The sequence below is a fragment of the Triturus cristatus genome, chromosome 5_2 (genome assembly GCF_964204655.1).
Source record: "Triturus cristatus chromosome 5_2, aTriCri1.1, whole genome shotgun sequence".
Lineage (NCBI taxonomy): Eukaryota > Metazoa > Chordata > Amphibia > Caudata > Salamandridae > Triturus > Triturus cristatus.
Window position 1 is genome coordinate 567,810,429 of NC_140588.1, and position 16,197 is coordinate 567,826,625.

Sequence of the window (16,197 nt, forward strand, 5' to 3'; positions counted from 1 at the left end):
AGGATCTTAAGCTGGACGAAACGAAGGCGAGCCGGGATGGCCACCTCTTTTGGAGAGGCCACCGCGGAAATCCAATCCTCGTCGTCCAGCTCTAGCCCGTCGGCAACCCAGGCCTCGCGGAGACTAGTCAGCAGGCACGATCTGTCGTTGATCAGTTTTTTATATATGAGGGAGATCGTGCTGTCTGGGACATGGCCATCCAGCACTCTGTCCTCCAGGGGGGAAGACTCCGGAATGGACGCGACATCCGGGAAGACGGAGCCCAGCGCATGGCGGACTTGCAGGTACCGAAAGTACTCACTGCCCTGCAGCTGAAACTCCGTCTGCAGCGTCGCAAAAGTCTTGAATCCCCCCCTCGTCCAGAGATCTCCCACAGTGCTGATTCCGATCGTGTCCCACTTCTCAAAGCCCTTCGATGTCCACAGGGAGCCCAACCTCTCAGACGCATATAGCGGTGACGCCCGGGTCAAACGGTCCTTCCACCCCATAGCTGCATTAGCCGCGTGCCAGACACGCACCATGACACGCGTCGGTCCCGTCAGACGGGGGTCGGGCGCGGCAGAGTAAAGCGCTCGATTGTAGTCGCCACCGGGCAGGAGCATCTTGTCCATCTCAAACGCCGGGTTCAAGGCGGGCCCGTAAAGGCCATGATTAATTGCAGCCAGTTGGGTGGCCCAGTAATACCGTTTAATGTCCGGGAGGGCGACCCCCCCATCGTACCACGGGAGCGTCAATTTAGCCAGAGCAATGCGCGGCCTCCCGTCCCAGAACAGGCGCCGCTGGAGGCCCTCCACCTCACGGAAGTAGCGTGCCGGAACCAAGTCCATAGTATTCTGGAGGGCGTAGAGGAAGCGCGGCAAGGACATCATTTTAAACAAGGCCGCTCGGCCGAGCGGCGAAAGCGGCAGACGCCGCCAGCGCACCACGTCCTCCTTCAAGCGCTGGAGGGGGGGCAGCAAATTCCGCTCATAGCGGGCCTCCGGGTCAAGAGTGATATATATACCCAGGTACCGAAACCCCTGGGAGGCAATCTGGATCGGACAGTCCCGTGGTAGGACCGGAGCCTCCCCGGAAAGCACATATACACAGGATTTCGCCCAGTTGATGACCAGGCCTGAGTTGCGACCGAAGGAGCGCAAAACATCAACCAGGACGATCAGTGATTTACGCGGGGAGGCGAGATACAGGAGGATATCATCAGCATAGAGGGACACACGGTCCTCATGCTCGGGGGTCCAGCGGAGACCACGGATGGAAGGGTGCCACCGCAGCCACTCCGCCAGGGGCTCCAGGGCCAGTGCAAACAGGAGAGGCGACAAGGGGCAACCCTGTCGCGTGCCCCGCCCCAGCGCGAATGGGACCGAGACTCGCCCATTCACCACCACCTGCGCCAAGGGGCCCGAGTACAACAATTTGACCCAGCTAATAAAGCCCGGTCCAAATCCAAATTTCGCCAGCATCGCCCAGATGTATGGCCACTCAAGCGTGTCAAACGCCATGGTGGCGTCCAAGGACGCCAAGATGGCCGGCTCCCGCACAAATGGGACACGCGCGAGCACACCGTGCAAGCGCCGCAGATTGAGCGCCGTGTTGCGGTGTGGTATAAAGCCAGATTGGTCTTGGTGGACCAAATCGCCCACCACGCCAACCAACCGGTTGGCCAACACCTTGGCGAGGATTTTGGGCTCCGCGTTCAAGAGCGAGATCGGCCTATAGGATGCGACCCGTTCACGGGGCTTCCCCTCCTTGTGGATCACCACGATTGTGGCCAGACGCTGGTCCGGCGGGAGGGAACCCTGCGAGTGTGCCGCCAGGAACATCGCGCGCAGGTGGGGCGCCAACACATCCGGGCGTAGCTTGTATAGTTCGATGGGGATACCGTTGGGGCCCATGGCCTTGCCGGATGCAACCGAGCGAATAGCCAAGGCAATTTCGTCCGAGGTGGGAGGAGCGTCCAGCGAATCCCTGTCCTCCACCGTAAGGGAGGGCAGTGTAATGTCCCGAAGCAGGGCATGGGAATCTTCCTCCGAGCAGGGGGAAACCGGGGAGTAGACTTCGCGGAAATAATCCGCAAAGCAGGAGACAATGGCTTCAGGCTCGGTGACACACGCACCATCCGCACTCTCAATCAAAGGAACCACGCGACTCGCTCTCTCCCTCTTATCCAACCACGCAATCAATTTGCCAGCCTTATCACCCACATCATACAATCGCCCCTGCTGCTCTCGACTGAGGCCCCTGGCCGCCTCCGTGACGAGGGCCCGATAGGCCGCCTGCTTTAGGTGTAGAACATGCAGCTTGGCATCTGTTACCCCGCTCCCCAGGTCACCCTCCAGTTCTGCAATCTCGGCCTCTGCCCGGGTCACCTCCTCCCGCTCGCGCTGCCGGGCATGGGAGATAAAGGAGAGGGCCTCCCCTCTAAGAACTACCTTAAAAGCCTCCCACAGGGAGATGGCCGAAGGGACCGACCCCACATTCTCGTCGAAATAACGCTGTAAGGATTTGATCAAATCGGCACGAATGGTGGGGTCGCGCAAATACCATGCATTGATTGGAGCCACCCTGCCATCCCCCCTCGGGAAGACATCGAAATGTAACAGCAATGGGGAGTGGTCTGAGATACCCCGCGCCAGGTAGCGCACCTCCCCCACCCTCCCTGCATGGGCCGCCGGGACCAGGATGTAATCAAGCCGCGACAGGCTACCATGGGCACCCGAGTGGAAGGTGTATTGCCGCTGTGCGGGATGCTTTAGTCGCCAGCAATCCACCAGGCCCAGTGTGTCTAAAAGGCCGGGCAGCCACGCCTGTGCCCGGGGGAGGTCCCTGGGGGGATGGCGATCCATAGACCCAGAAGCTACCGCATTAAAGTCCCCTCCAACCACCAGCAGGCCACTCGGAAGGTCCAGGAGGAGGCGACCCAGGTCCGCAAATGTGGTGGCTTGTAACCCAGGCGGGACGTACACTGATATCAAAATAAACACTCTACCCTCCATTCTTCCCACCAGGACAGTGTAGCGTCCCCTCTCATCATGGCGCACCTCATCGATCTCCAACGGGAGCGAGTTCTTGATCATGATACCCACCCCCCGCGAGCCCGAAGTGAAGCCAGAATGGGCCGCCAAACGATAGCCCCGCCGATTCATTGCCTGAAAGGAGTTACCTATAAGGTGTGTCTCCTGCAGGAAGACAACATCTGGTGAAATACGTTTCAAGTACTGCAGGACCACACCACGCTTAATCCTGTCCCCCAGGCCGTTAACATTCCATGACAACACAGTCAAATCCCTACCCCCCATCATACGTCGAAACAATCGGTCGTCCCCCACAGAGCATCTTAAAAACAACAATACAGTAGCGGGTTTGCCTTGCGGTGCAAACAAACAACACACCCCCCCCACCCCCCCATCCCAACAGAACTCCCCCCTCCCTGCACCCCTGCATGAGCCCAGACAGCCCCCCCAAAGTGCAGTGTGCCTGTCGCCCCATAGCTAAAAACTAACTAGTCCCCCAGAGGAGGAGGGAAGCCCCCAACAGATCCCGCACGACCTCCATAGGAGGGGAACATATGCAATCAATAAATGGGGAAGGAACATCGTCCAGAGCAAGGCCTATTCAGTCACCCCTCAATTCTGATCCGGCGGGCCCTCCTCGCCAGCCGCGCCCCCCCCCCGCCCCCCCGGCCCCGATCTCCGGGCAGAGTGTCCAACCAGTCCCCAGCCGCCTCGGGCCGGTCAAAGAAGTGCGTGCGACCATCCACCTCCACCCTCAGCTTAGCTGGAAAAAGCATTGAGTACTTAAGGTTCAGGTCCCGTAGGCGACGTTTAACACCAAGAAAGCTCTGTCTCTGCTTCTGAACCGCCGGAGTAAAGTCTGGGTAGAAATGCACATCCATGTTGTCAAGCTTGACCGGTCCCTGTTGCCTGGAGGTCTGGAGGATAGCATCTCTGTCCCGAAAGTTAAAAATCCGGGCAATGAGAGGCCGCGGCGGGGCACCGGTCTTAGGTCTGCCCCCAGGGACCCGGTGAGCACGCTCCACCGCAAAAAGCTTACTCAGCCCCCGGGGCTGGAGATGGGTAAGGATCAATTCTTCCACAAAAAGATCTGCCGCCTCCGCCTCTCGTCCCTCCGGCACCCCCACAATACGGACATTATTCCTCCGGGCCCGACCCTCGGAATCCTCCAGTCGCCGGTCCATCAGGGCGCTCGCCTGGCCAAGCCGGCGCACCTCCTTTTGGAGGGCCACCACGTCCGTCGTGAGGCTCGTTGCGGTGTGGGCCAGGGAATCGACCCGGTCATTCGTTTTGGACAAGTCTGCCCTCACAAGGCTCACATCCACCAGGACCGAGTCTATTTTTTGCGCTAGGGTGTCGAAACGCTGGCCCACCGAGGCCTTCATCTCTGCGATGGCGCCCATGACGTCCCGGAGGGTCAGATCCACAGGCTGAGCAGATGCCTCCGTCGGGCCCGCCGGGGATGTGCGCGATGTCTCCGGAGAACCCTTCTGGAGAGTGTAGCGGTCCATACTGTTAGCTTGGTGCGCCGTGCCACGGCGGGTCGTCTTCACCTTCGCCCGGTCGCCATCTTGTTTGGTGGACATGCTTGCTCTCCCACCGTCGTGCCAAGCTCCTCGAACGGGCCGCTATACCAATTCACGGGCTCCGGGGGGGGGTGGGGGCGACCACCGAACCGCAGGTCAACCCACAGCCGGCGGGTCAGCCGGGCACTTGGACAAGACCACTCCACCGCACCCCGCTCCGCAACCCTACCTCGCTTGAGGGCAAGGAGGGCGCAAAAGCGAAAGTGAAAGTGCGGGGTACGCAAGTCGCCCAGCCTTGCCCGCCGCTGTTGTTCACTTTGTCCCCGGATCGCCCCACTACTCCAATCCGGGGGGCCGGCGAGGAGAAGGCCGCAACCTTCGATCGGTGCTCCCACCGGTGTCCGGGGTCCGATTCGAGCCCGAAAAACGGGTGGCGCCTCAGCTCGGGTTCCCCGACACAGTCCCCTCAACAAGGACAGGATATCGCCAGGATTAATTTACTTTATATTTCTTATCATGAAATGCATTCTCACACTACTACAGTAAATGTAAAATACAAATGTAAAGAATAGGCAGAGTGAGGGCCCAGGGGGGTACTTGAACTAGAAAAAAAATTAAGCCTCGGTAACCAGTTTTTCAAAAGGTATGTAAAGATGCAAATGGTCTTTAAAGACCAGTGAAACACTCAGGCGTGCTGGAGATAAGACGGCAGACACACCCCAGCGGAGCCCACAGCAGCTGGAGATGAGACACACGACGGGGAGGAGGGCGGCTGAATCCCTTGTAGTCCTATGGGCCTGGGCAGAAGTGTGACTGGGAATGCGCGACCCCCTATCCATCACACCACGGCCCCCCTGGGAGTCGCGCCCTACACTTTGAAGACCCCTGCTCCAGACCTCATTACCAGGCTTAGGGGATCAGGGTATTCCTACCCTGCCCTCTTATGTCTTTTCTTTTGCATTTTTCTTTTTGAATCAGGAGAGTCCCAAGTCCTAGGACAGCTGCCACTACTTCCTGGTTGAGGTGGTGGCAGTCAATCAGATCTCACTTTGAAATCTATCGGGATCAATGGAGCCTCCGCGTCCCTAGATATACGAAGTTGTGAGCACTAATTGAACAAAAACTACTAAACGAATTCACACTAAAATACAAAAAGCACTCTTTCTGGAACTAGATCTAGCTTTCTGCCAAAATGTGGTGTAAATCAGTTCAGCTGTTTCGGCTGTAGCTGTGTTTAAAGTTCCTATGGGAAAATGAATGGGGAAAATGCGTTTTGAGAGCACCCTCATTTCTCGACCCCCGCTTGGTGGATCACCCCGAAACGTTTCATGCGCAAACTTGGCAAAACAGGAGAACTTTTTTTCAAAGTTTTGTGGAGATTTGTCAAATAGAACTAAAGTTATTAGCAACACAAAAAATGCATTTCCTAAGGAAACAAGGTCCTAACTATAACTACCCCATGGCAACCACCACTGGGTAACATATCCTGCATTTTATACATGCAGTTCCCTTTTCCCAAACTAACATGGGCTACTTTTATTTCCTCCTTGCAACTTCCTGTTCCTGGGTCAATAATTTTAAGACACTATATAGAGAAACCTGGAATTGTTGACTAGTGCGTCAAAATGTGGGTTTTTCCATAGTTGACACCCAAAAAAATCTTGCCTCTTGTGTTTCATCTGCCTGTGAGTTTTAAGGCTTTTTCTGATTCTATCAGTTTTTCTCTTCAAAAGTTATGACGTTTTCTTCAGTCTGCCATCTGCCTTTCTTCCTCTATGAATTAATCTTGAGCCGAAGGGGGAGGGTGAAGGCTGCCGACCATTTAGTCGACTCAGGAAAAGTAACTGTTGCCTGCAGAACCAGCTATTGATGGTTGCTTCATTGATCATGTATGGAGTAATAACCTCTTAACCGACCTATATTTCTTTTGGTGTCACAGAGAGGAAAACCTTGGATGGAAGGTGCAGCCACAGAGGATCCGCGCGACTACAGCTCGAGGCATAGCATCACCAAAGAAATAGACGAGCAACTCCTAGCTCACCCGTGTCTCCCTGGGACACACAAAATTATAACAAACGAAAGAAATCATTAATGTGACCTACTACAGATATCAAGGATTATACTAATTGTGGACACTTTTATGGTATAATATTCGTTTGATTGGAAGCCATAGGGCGATGAGAATATGAAGACCTCTGATGTCTCGCCTACAATATTCCCCTTTGTAGCACTGAAATAAAAAACTGTTTGTTTATTGGTCCTGAAGAAGGTGATACCAAAATACAGTTCACCGAAACGTACGTAGACCAGCTACAACATAACTGGACGCCAAACCCGACAAGGATCGACTAAATCAGAATAAAGGAGGAAACACATTTTGATTTGCTATTTGTTATACTTGATTCTGGGAAACAAACAAAAATAATTATATCCCAGTTTAATTATTTTATTATACACACAACTGCTTAACAGTTAAGGTTTTTTGCTTTTTTCTTTTCTTTTCTCTCTCTTTATTGTGCGGTATGACTGTTAGAATGTAAGTACGTCTGTGAGGTGAGAATGGAGAACTTATGGTGCTAATTGGGGTTTTCTTATTTGTCTAAATAACTATGACTTGATATCTATGAATATTATGTTTACATCAATGATTGTATGTACATATATGTTTTAGGATTTACTGCAAACTACAAGAGAAATTATAGAAATGAAATAATAATGTATTTTGATATTTTTGATAAATAAAAACAAAAAACTAAAAGTAAAATGATCTTGTAGACAACGAGTCTTTCGGTTATGGGGAACTATTGATGTATTTGCATTAAGATTTTCTGCTCAGCATTTATTGACACCAAAGAAATATAGGTCGGTTAAGAGGTTATTACACCATACATTTCTTTCCCCCCCCCTCTTGGACCTAAAAGTAAGCTGGGATAACCTTCCTTTCAATAGTTGCTTCATTGATCATACAATCACAGATCGCCCATTACCGATTGCCCTCTTGCTGGACAGGCAGTTGCGGATCATTGGGATGCACTCCTGATCTTCACTAGGGCTACATTGAGGGTGTGAGATATAGTCGGTGTTTTTAAAGGGCTACACCCTTTCCCTCCCTGCTCTAATACTGATTTTACACCTCAACTCCATCCATGATAGAGGGTTTCCACTGGGGAACGATAAAAAGTTTGTAAAAACAAGTGATCTGTACACAGAGGTGGTAATTAAATCCTCTGAGCAGATGAAGGACGAATTAGCTGAGGTGAAGTTCAGATACAGAAGAAAGCATCTGTGAGTGTGACACTACTATTAAAGCGAGGGTCACAAGACCACTTTGAAAAACGGTACATGAGCAAACTAAATTTCAGAGAGCTATAAATTCCTCTGATCGAGGCTAAGGGGCAGTGGAATTAGGTTCCCTGATTGGCCTTTGTTGGGGTTCTCCCCGACAGCTCACTTGGCCTAGTTTTACAAAAAACAAAATCATTACAACAGGTAACCCATAAAGGTGGTGCTATCTTTAGCAAGGGCAACACCTGAAAGCAGGGTAAAATATCCTGCCCTGCTGCCACATTCCGCTTCAAGGAGAGGTGGGATTGTCCATGCTAAATGTATGTGCTTCTTTATTTAGCAGGGCCATGACCCTCAAAATGGTGGCAGAGCACGCCAGAGAGAGTTTGCAAATATCACATACGTTGCAGTCTACCAAAAGTATCAAATACAGCGCCTACAATGAATCCAGTGCGACTCTTTTAATGGGGGTGGAGAGGTGCAGTATCTAGTGTTTGAAGAGAGGCCTACCATATTCAACCCTTACTTGCGAACATCGGGGGAGCCTCATGTTGTGGCAACATCGACTATAGTATATGTGATGCGTGCCGCTTTAGGTTCGTTGCAAACATTTTGGTGAGCAGGCTAAGCGAAGGCGGGCTGGCAGAGAGTTCCTAATCTTTGTGGCTTGTCCAGCTAAAGCACGCTTCCATGATGATATTTTCTTGAAGGTGGGGGTGTCGAGTCCGGGGATTTAATCTGCTTCTTGGTGATCTTTTTCCACCTGAGATGATCAGTTTAGGCGCCAAGTACTCCGGGGTGTATGTAAGTGCCTTGAATCTGTGGTTGTATATGTGCTACTGACCTCAGGGCAGCCGGGAGAGAGGAACTGGTTGGACAGATACCAAGTGTGCGCCCATTTCAGGGAGCAGGCAGACCCAGGGGGCACAGATGGAGGTGAGCTCGGAGACACCGCTCCATTGGACTGGCAGATGTGTTATGAGGTGGATAAGCTAGTGCTCATCTGGGTCGGATTGGGAAGGTGGGCAGTCGGGCATTGGGCGATCGGCCGGTGCTTTAAGGGCACCAGTGGGCCCGTTTTTTGGGCCCCTGTAAACCTGCCCAAGAGACTTACTGTCTTCCCCAGGCCTCTGTAACATGGCGCCAGCATCCTGGGCACTCTCTTGACCTGCTGTAAATTGAGGCGGAGGGCCTGGTGTTGCTCTGGCCTTACAGGCATTCTAGCCTTGGTCCCCTGCCTTGTGGGGTCTGCCTGGCCAGGAGCAGTGTCACCCACTGCCGGGCCATGATCTTCAGGTTAGGGGGGAGGGTGTGACTATGTAGGGGCCTCCATGGGGGGGGGGGGCAAGGGAGGAGTTGATTTTGTGGCAGTACTGCCATTCTCACCTCAGGCTATGGTGGGCTGGGTGGGGGTAAGAGAAGCGGCCAGTTGTTGTCACCTCAGCCCCAGTGTCTTTTAGGCCTTGTTAGGAGGGGTGCTGAGCTTAAATAATTGGATATGGCTTTACCGTCAATTCTTAAGCGCTGCACACAACTGTGCCTACAAAAGTACAGAAATTACAGAGTGGAACAATGTCAGTGCTGTAAACGAGCATTTACAACAAAACTTAAATGAACAGTACAGAGTAAGAAGATGTCAGCGAGGCTTAAAGTAAGTGCACTCGTGTGGCAACACCAGATGGGCCCCTGACTGGAGGTAACTGAGTAAAGCTGAATTAAGTAGTGCATTATATCATGAACTGAACGTAACCTGTAAACTGTGAGCAGAAAGACGAGCTTCCTAGGTCTAATGATCAGAGGCTCCTATGCTGTCAGACAGAAAAGATGTTATGCAGCCATAGAAAGGGGTTCCTGAACCAGTGTGCCACTAGAAGATTTAAAATATTTAATTTAGCAAACTTTTCTCTAAAAAAGTAGTCTAATGAGACTAACCAGATGGTGATCCATGAAAGGGACGATCCGGGAATGTGGGCCACTTTTTTGGTGAGCGCCCTGGCCGAACTATTATCCCAATCCGACCCTGGCACACATTGATGCCTATTGTAAGGGTACTGCCAAGATCTGGATGGAAGAGGAGGACATTCACCTGGGAGGCTGGACAATTTCAGTGTGCAACGGCCAGAGATGGATTTAATTAAACGAATGCACTCCCCTGTATTCGATCATACATGACGCAGTGATTGCCCACAAACACGAATAAAACGCACAGCTTGCCTGACAAATTAACAATGCTCTGCAGGGCTCAGACCTTTTGCATGCGTGCGCCTCCTAAAAAGACGCATCAGGTGTGCCCGGCTCACGGCCTCTTCCTCTTTGGAGTCAGTCCTTCTTGGGATGGTTTACTTCTTTGGAGCTTAACGTTGGCCGGTCTTTTAACTCGTATTGCTGCGCGCCCTTCTGTGTCCCTCTCTTCACACCTCCATTGGTCTTAACGGGATGCATATCCCTGCGGAGGGGGTCACCAGCTTGTCTAGCTGCCACTTGTGTGAGGCAAATATACGTATCGGGGAAAGAAAAGAGCCGTCCGTAGCCCTAGCTGGGCTCAGCCCGCCCCGCGGGCTCTCTGGGGACAGTTGTTTTGCCTCTCATATATTTTCTGGGAGCCTCTCCCACCTCCCCGGGGCTCTCTGTGGACAATTGATATGTATGATCCTCTCGGGAGCCTCTCCCACCGCCCGGGCGGGGTGGTTTCTGTAGAGAGTGTGTCTGATCTTTCCTGAGGGGGGCGTATTCCCCTCGGGGGGGCTCCTTGCGGACAGTGTTCATCCTGGAACCTCCCCCAGTGCCGCGAGGCCCTCTGCGGAATAAGCCAGGCCCTTTCTAGGAATCTCCCACCTCCCGGACTTCTCTGTGGACAGTGGCTCTCCCTTCGGACAGCATCTGGTCCTCTCTAGGAATCTCTCCCGTCCCGCGTCCGCCCGGTCTGCGGGCAGTACACTCTTCGCCCTCCAAGGAGCCTCTCCCACCTCCGGGGTTCTCTGCGGACAGTGGCTGATCACCCCTCAGAGCCTCTCGCTGGATCTCTCTACAGACAGTATATGGTCCTCTCGAAGAGTCTCTTCCACCTCTCGGACATCCCAGTACACCCTCCAGGGAGCCCCTTTCAGTTCCCGCGATTCTCTGCGGCAGTACGTAGTTCATCACCCCCGGGAGCCTGTCCCAGCTCCCGCGGGCTCGTTCGGAGAGTATCTCAGCCTTGGGACTTCTCCCTGGTCCTGTCCGTGGACAGCGTGCGCCAAACCTTCCCTGGCCTCTGCGGACACTGGTATCTGATGCTCGCGGGGAGCCCCTCCCAGCTCCCGGAAACCCCCTGCGTGCAGTGCGCGCGCCCTGCTCTCCCCCTCCGCGGGAGACGCCCCCACCCCTGCCCCCCGTAGGGGCGCCTCGCCTCACCTGCTCCCGCAGGCCCGGCCCGCGCAGGGGGTGGCGCTCGGCGCCGTGGGAGGAGGACCTCACCCTGAAACGGCTGACTCGCCTTCTGAGTCACGCACGGCGCTGCTGGGAGTTGCACTTCTGCTTTTCGGACTCAGCCTGTTTCTTCTGTTTGGAAAGTGGAACATTCGGAGGCGGCGGTGGCTGACTGACTGACCCTTCTCGGAACCCCCTGGTCGCAAGGAGTGATACGTCTTCCTAGGTTTTGCGCGCTCCAAGAGCAGCGGTTCTCACTCTCCGCTGGATGCTCCCTGTGCACCTGGACGTGGCCCTGGAGGCGAGAGCCGGGCCCCCCTGAGGTATGTGGCTGCCAGCGGGTGGGGGCCCCGTGTGTGCGCGCTGCTGTGGGAAGCCAGGCTTTCAGGCGCTGAAGAACTGTCAGAACTCTTTATCAGATATGGAACAGTCTATTTTTGTTTGAAACGTAAGTTGTTCTGGTGTTCTGTGCTGGGAGGGGGGAGGGGGGGGCGGTATATCACATTATCCCCAGCTTTCAGGGGATCTTCCACTCTCACGTTTTACTTCGCCAGGCATCTGCCACGCTGCATTTGACATCTACAGGTATGATACCTGGCTTAAAGTTACTGTACTTTGTTTGTGCATTTAATTTCTGTAAGGGCGGGGGCATATAGCCCTACATGCAATGCCCAGGAAGAGGCCATGCGTATTTACCTTTCACCTCGCCTATCCTTTCCAAAACGTGCTTGGAGGAGGTCGGGCAGGCGGTCTATCGTCACTAGACCTCTTTGTCTACCGCTCTCCATATAAGATGTGTACAGTCGTCCAAACACCCCTTTGTTGTGTTGCACAGTGTGTTTTATGCAGCTGTCTTGTGATCGTATCTGAGTTTAGCTGGGGGTCGAGGCAGGCATCTTCCATGTAGCCCGGGGCTGCCTGCAGCCGGTGGTGCGCTCGTCTCCCGGCTGCATCGCCTGTCCCTGTTAATAAGCAACAGTTTATGGCCCTTGGTTGTTGTCAGTGAACCTATCGTTAACCCCAGACCTGTGCATGTGTCACCCTGCCCGGGGCTGGTGGGAGCCGAGGGTCCGGTGACCTCACAGCCCCAGAAGTAGCCTCTTGACGGAGTCTGAGCCTCACTTCACCAATTTTTAGTTAAAAGGTAACCTTTCTCCTCTGTACTCACAACCCCCCCCCCCCTCACGCCTCTAATTTCAAAGGAGCCAACATTGCCATGTCCAAGGTCTTTCGACCTACTGGTTACCAGGAACGAGCTTTGCTTTCTGCAGAGACCTGATGTACAGGGTTATGGGGTCACTTCACGTCATCAGGGATGCCATGGCCAGTTCCTGATGTTTACAGATGACTGCTTTCCGCTTCTGTTGTTCTAGATAATTCAATAGAAGTGAACAAAGACGACAACTCCCAGAATGCATTAGATTGTTAAATTAAATCCCTGGGCGGACAACTGGTGTATCTGGTGACATGGAGTCATCTGGCATTCGAGTGATGTGAGAGCGAGGGTGTGATGCTGCCATATTGCTTTACACAGATCTCTTGAGTTTTTCAAATTCAGTGCATGAGAGGCCCATGCAGTGTTTTTTTATTGTGGTATTTGTAGTTCTGTTTATCTAATTTTACAATCAGAATGCAAATGCTGGGAGGTTGAATTTGATTCATGTCTGGTAGCCAGTGCTGGGATTTCAACCCTCAATGGGTTGGGGGGGGAGGGGAATTGGCGTTATGGCACTTGTTATTGGATTATTGCACATTTTAGCATTTTCCCAGCTGCATGTTTTTAAACAAAATCTAAAAAACACTTGTTATTGAGGGCTTGATATGTGTGCTTGTACATTTTCAAGAAATATCTCTTCTCTCTCTCTCTCTCTACACACATGTATACATCTGTTGCTACTTCGCTGATATCACATGCATTTTTAAGTTTCCCTTTTGTTAAAGCCCAAAGTTAGCAGGGAACCCTTCTCTGAGCTGCGTGGGTGTGAGTATAGAGGGAAAGGAGCCCTGATGCCCGACCTGCATGCTCTGTGCATCCCAACTGGTTACTCCGGTCTCTCTGCCTTGCAGCGACTGGCGTAACCAGTTGCCGGATCAGGGCTCGGCCTCGCCTGGGTTGGGCCTGCTGTGAAGTCATTGCTCGTGACCTCTGCGAGAAGGATTACTGGGCCCTGCTTTTGTTGCCACACCTGTCGGGCAGGCGGAGATTAGCACAGGTCAGGAGTTATGGCGGTCAAAGTCTACACACCTGACGAGAGGTGTGTTGGTTAGGCATCAAGATTATAGCCAGACTGTTTGGAGGCCTCTGAAATCAATCCGCAGGCCCCACACAACAACGTCTTTATTGAAACCTGCAGGCTCAGAGGTATGAGCTGTCAGCAGAGACGCGTTTCAGCCTGGCTCCTCCCTCGTCTGGGCCTCCTGCAGGTAAATTGGTAAAGAAAGGCTGCACTTGCAGTACAGGAGAGCAGCGTAGGCGCACTCCAAAGTACCCATCACGAGGCCTAAGCACTAGAGCATCGGGCCCACTGATGTAAATATAGTCGTCATGGTCTGATGCAGGATAGCCATAGAGAACCAGCACACCTGGCTCACTTTTTACCATGTTACTCTACAGTGTAACAGTCTCTTTTCCATGATCATGGCTTTTGTACAGACGCTCCTGCCCTAGCACCATAGAAAATGTTACGGTGGCATCATTTAGTTATCAGGAAAAGATGCAACCTCAGTAAGGTGAGTTCCGGTAGTAAGACGTTTTAGGTTAGTAATTGGATTGTCAACAGTGGGAAAAGTGAAAATGGAGATTTCATCAAAATGCAGTAGCTCCATTTTGCTTGTTGTAATAGAAACCTGGTCTTCAAATGACCCCAAACCGATGTGCGTCTTATTGAATAATTTTGAGACGCATAACGTTTTACAAAACCTCAGCAAAAGTGTAGCGGAAAGCCTTTAGCAACCAACTGCGGCACACATCCGCCCGGCAATATTGCATGTGAAGCGCTAATCCATAGCTGCATAATCCTCAGGCCCACGCCGTCTCGCGCGTAAAATGTTTTGTTGATCCATCACCCACCTGGTCCTGAAGTCTGATTTGCTGACCGCTAGGAAGCCCAGTTGGCATGCATGATGATGATCAATACAGACCCAATGCGATATGAGTATCTGTTCTGATCATCCTGACCATCTTGCTATCTAGCAGTTTCTTTCCAATCCAAGAGAGGTACATCCAATTTGTTCACAAATATCCAATTAAACCACTCTTAACTGTTTGCTGTATTCTAGGTTTAAAAAATGAGCTGGCCTATCCAACCGTCAGGTTTCGCAAGCCAGCTGGAGAGGAAGTACCAATGAAACTGTTGGCACAAACTTTTTATGAGGAAGGCACTTTCTTAGTGCTCTTAAATTCAAAAATATACTAAGACGACCTTAGTTTTTCAATTAAAGAATCCAATGCCTTCTAATGTTTCTTTCTCCATCCAGTCAAAAAAGTATTCCAACCCCTTCTTAATTATATTTCAAACCCTGTCACTACAATAGCATATCCAACATGTTTCAGAAATCTTGGTTTCTTTCTCATGGTGCAATTTAATAATGTAACTTCGTACAGAATTTGCTGAAGATAATCTTAAAAGGGTCTTTAGTGTCTATAAAAGGTTGAGAAACTACATCGGTACCCCGTAGAAGAAAGGGGTGTGTAGGAAGAGCACTATGTGTCAGGGTGCCAGACAGCATCAACGCTCCTTCTAAAAACCATCCAATGTAGGAATTGTAACATTGAAACAGTGACCTGCAGGCAAATATTAGAAGAATTAATGACATATATGAAGATATGTCTTGTGGAGAGTAGAGTGTGGTTGCCAGTGCTTAAAAGGGAAATATAAAAACTGCAGGTATTCACTATTTAGAGTGCCTATTTTCTCCTGAAAAGTGTAGGTACTGCATTAAATGTACTGCAAAAGTGCTGAGATGTGCAGGTACTCTCCCTTTCAAATGAAAGAAGAGCAGGTACTCTGTACCGGACAGCACCTGCCCATTTAAAGCCCTGGTGATCTCCCATGGCAGGAACCCGAGTTACTAGTTTTGGCCATGAAGGCCCCTTACACTAAACCTGGGCCTGTTTTCTCAGACTTCCAGCTTCTAACATTGGCGTATTTTATGACGTTTGTTCCTTCTTTCAAAGTGTGAGGACAGCCCTTGATGGCATTATGCAAAACATTGTTTGGAACCCAAAGAATACCATCTGTTGTGCTCGATCGGGGGAACAATTCTGTGCGAACGGGTATTCTTCAATTGCATCTGCAAAAAAAGGATAAAAAAACGAATTTGGACCCAGAACACCCAAGCAGTTTTCCACACATTTCCAGTCTCCCATTCCAGATTGCTGAAAAATGAGTTGTAGTTCAAGCAAACCAATTCTTTGAATCCAACAACAGTTTCAAGTATCTGAAGAAAGCTTCTTATTCTGGAAGGGGCACATCATTGCCAAGGATGAGTCAGATGTATGGCTCATTAGAACACTGTTGGGGACCTAGATATTTTTGACCTTTTGGTGACCTTTGACGCCGTCAAACACCACGGCCTACTCCATGAGGTCACTGAATGGTCAGAGACCTTTCTGCTGAGAGGGTCCAATCATTTTTACGTTGTCTGATTTTGAAAAACCAGGGCTCAAGATACCCACAGTAACCGGCATTCTTACCTTTGTTTTTCAATGCATACCTTCTACTGCTAATTACATTTACATGTGGACAACACCCAGATTATTGTGCAAGTTCGGCTCACGATGGAACAGGATGCAGATTGTCTGTCTGACTGGTCGCCTCCTGTCAGTGCACAGATGCCTCGGCTGGCTAAAATTACAAGCAGCAAAAATGAGGTTGAGATGGTTGGCCGAGACTCAGCAAATCTGGTTAGGCTGGTTAAAACCATATGGGCAATGCCCACCATAACCGATGATGTAAGCAGAACCG

The 16,197-nt window shown here is 51.4% G+C and overlaps 1 protein-coding gene across 4 annotated transcripts in view; it reads left to right on the forward strand.

Annotated features, from left to right (window-relative positions):
- Positions 1 to 11,240: 11,240 nt before the first annotated feature.
- Positions 11,241 to 16,197, forward strand: part of ELF4 (E74 like ETS transcription factor 4) — a 289,452-nt gene continuing 284,495 nt past the window's right edge. Inside the window, exon 1 of one of the 4 annotated variants that reach the window (XM_085607648.1) lies at positions 11,241 to 11,553. The gene's annotated coding sequence lies outside the window, so the exon portion shown is untranslated. Of the gene's footprint in view, positions 11,679 to 16,197 lie in introns of all 4 variants that reach the window. The other 3 variants (XM_085607647.1, XM_085607645.1, XM_085607646.1) reach the window with 3 other exon arrangements.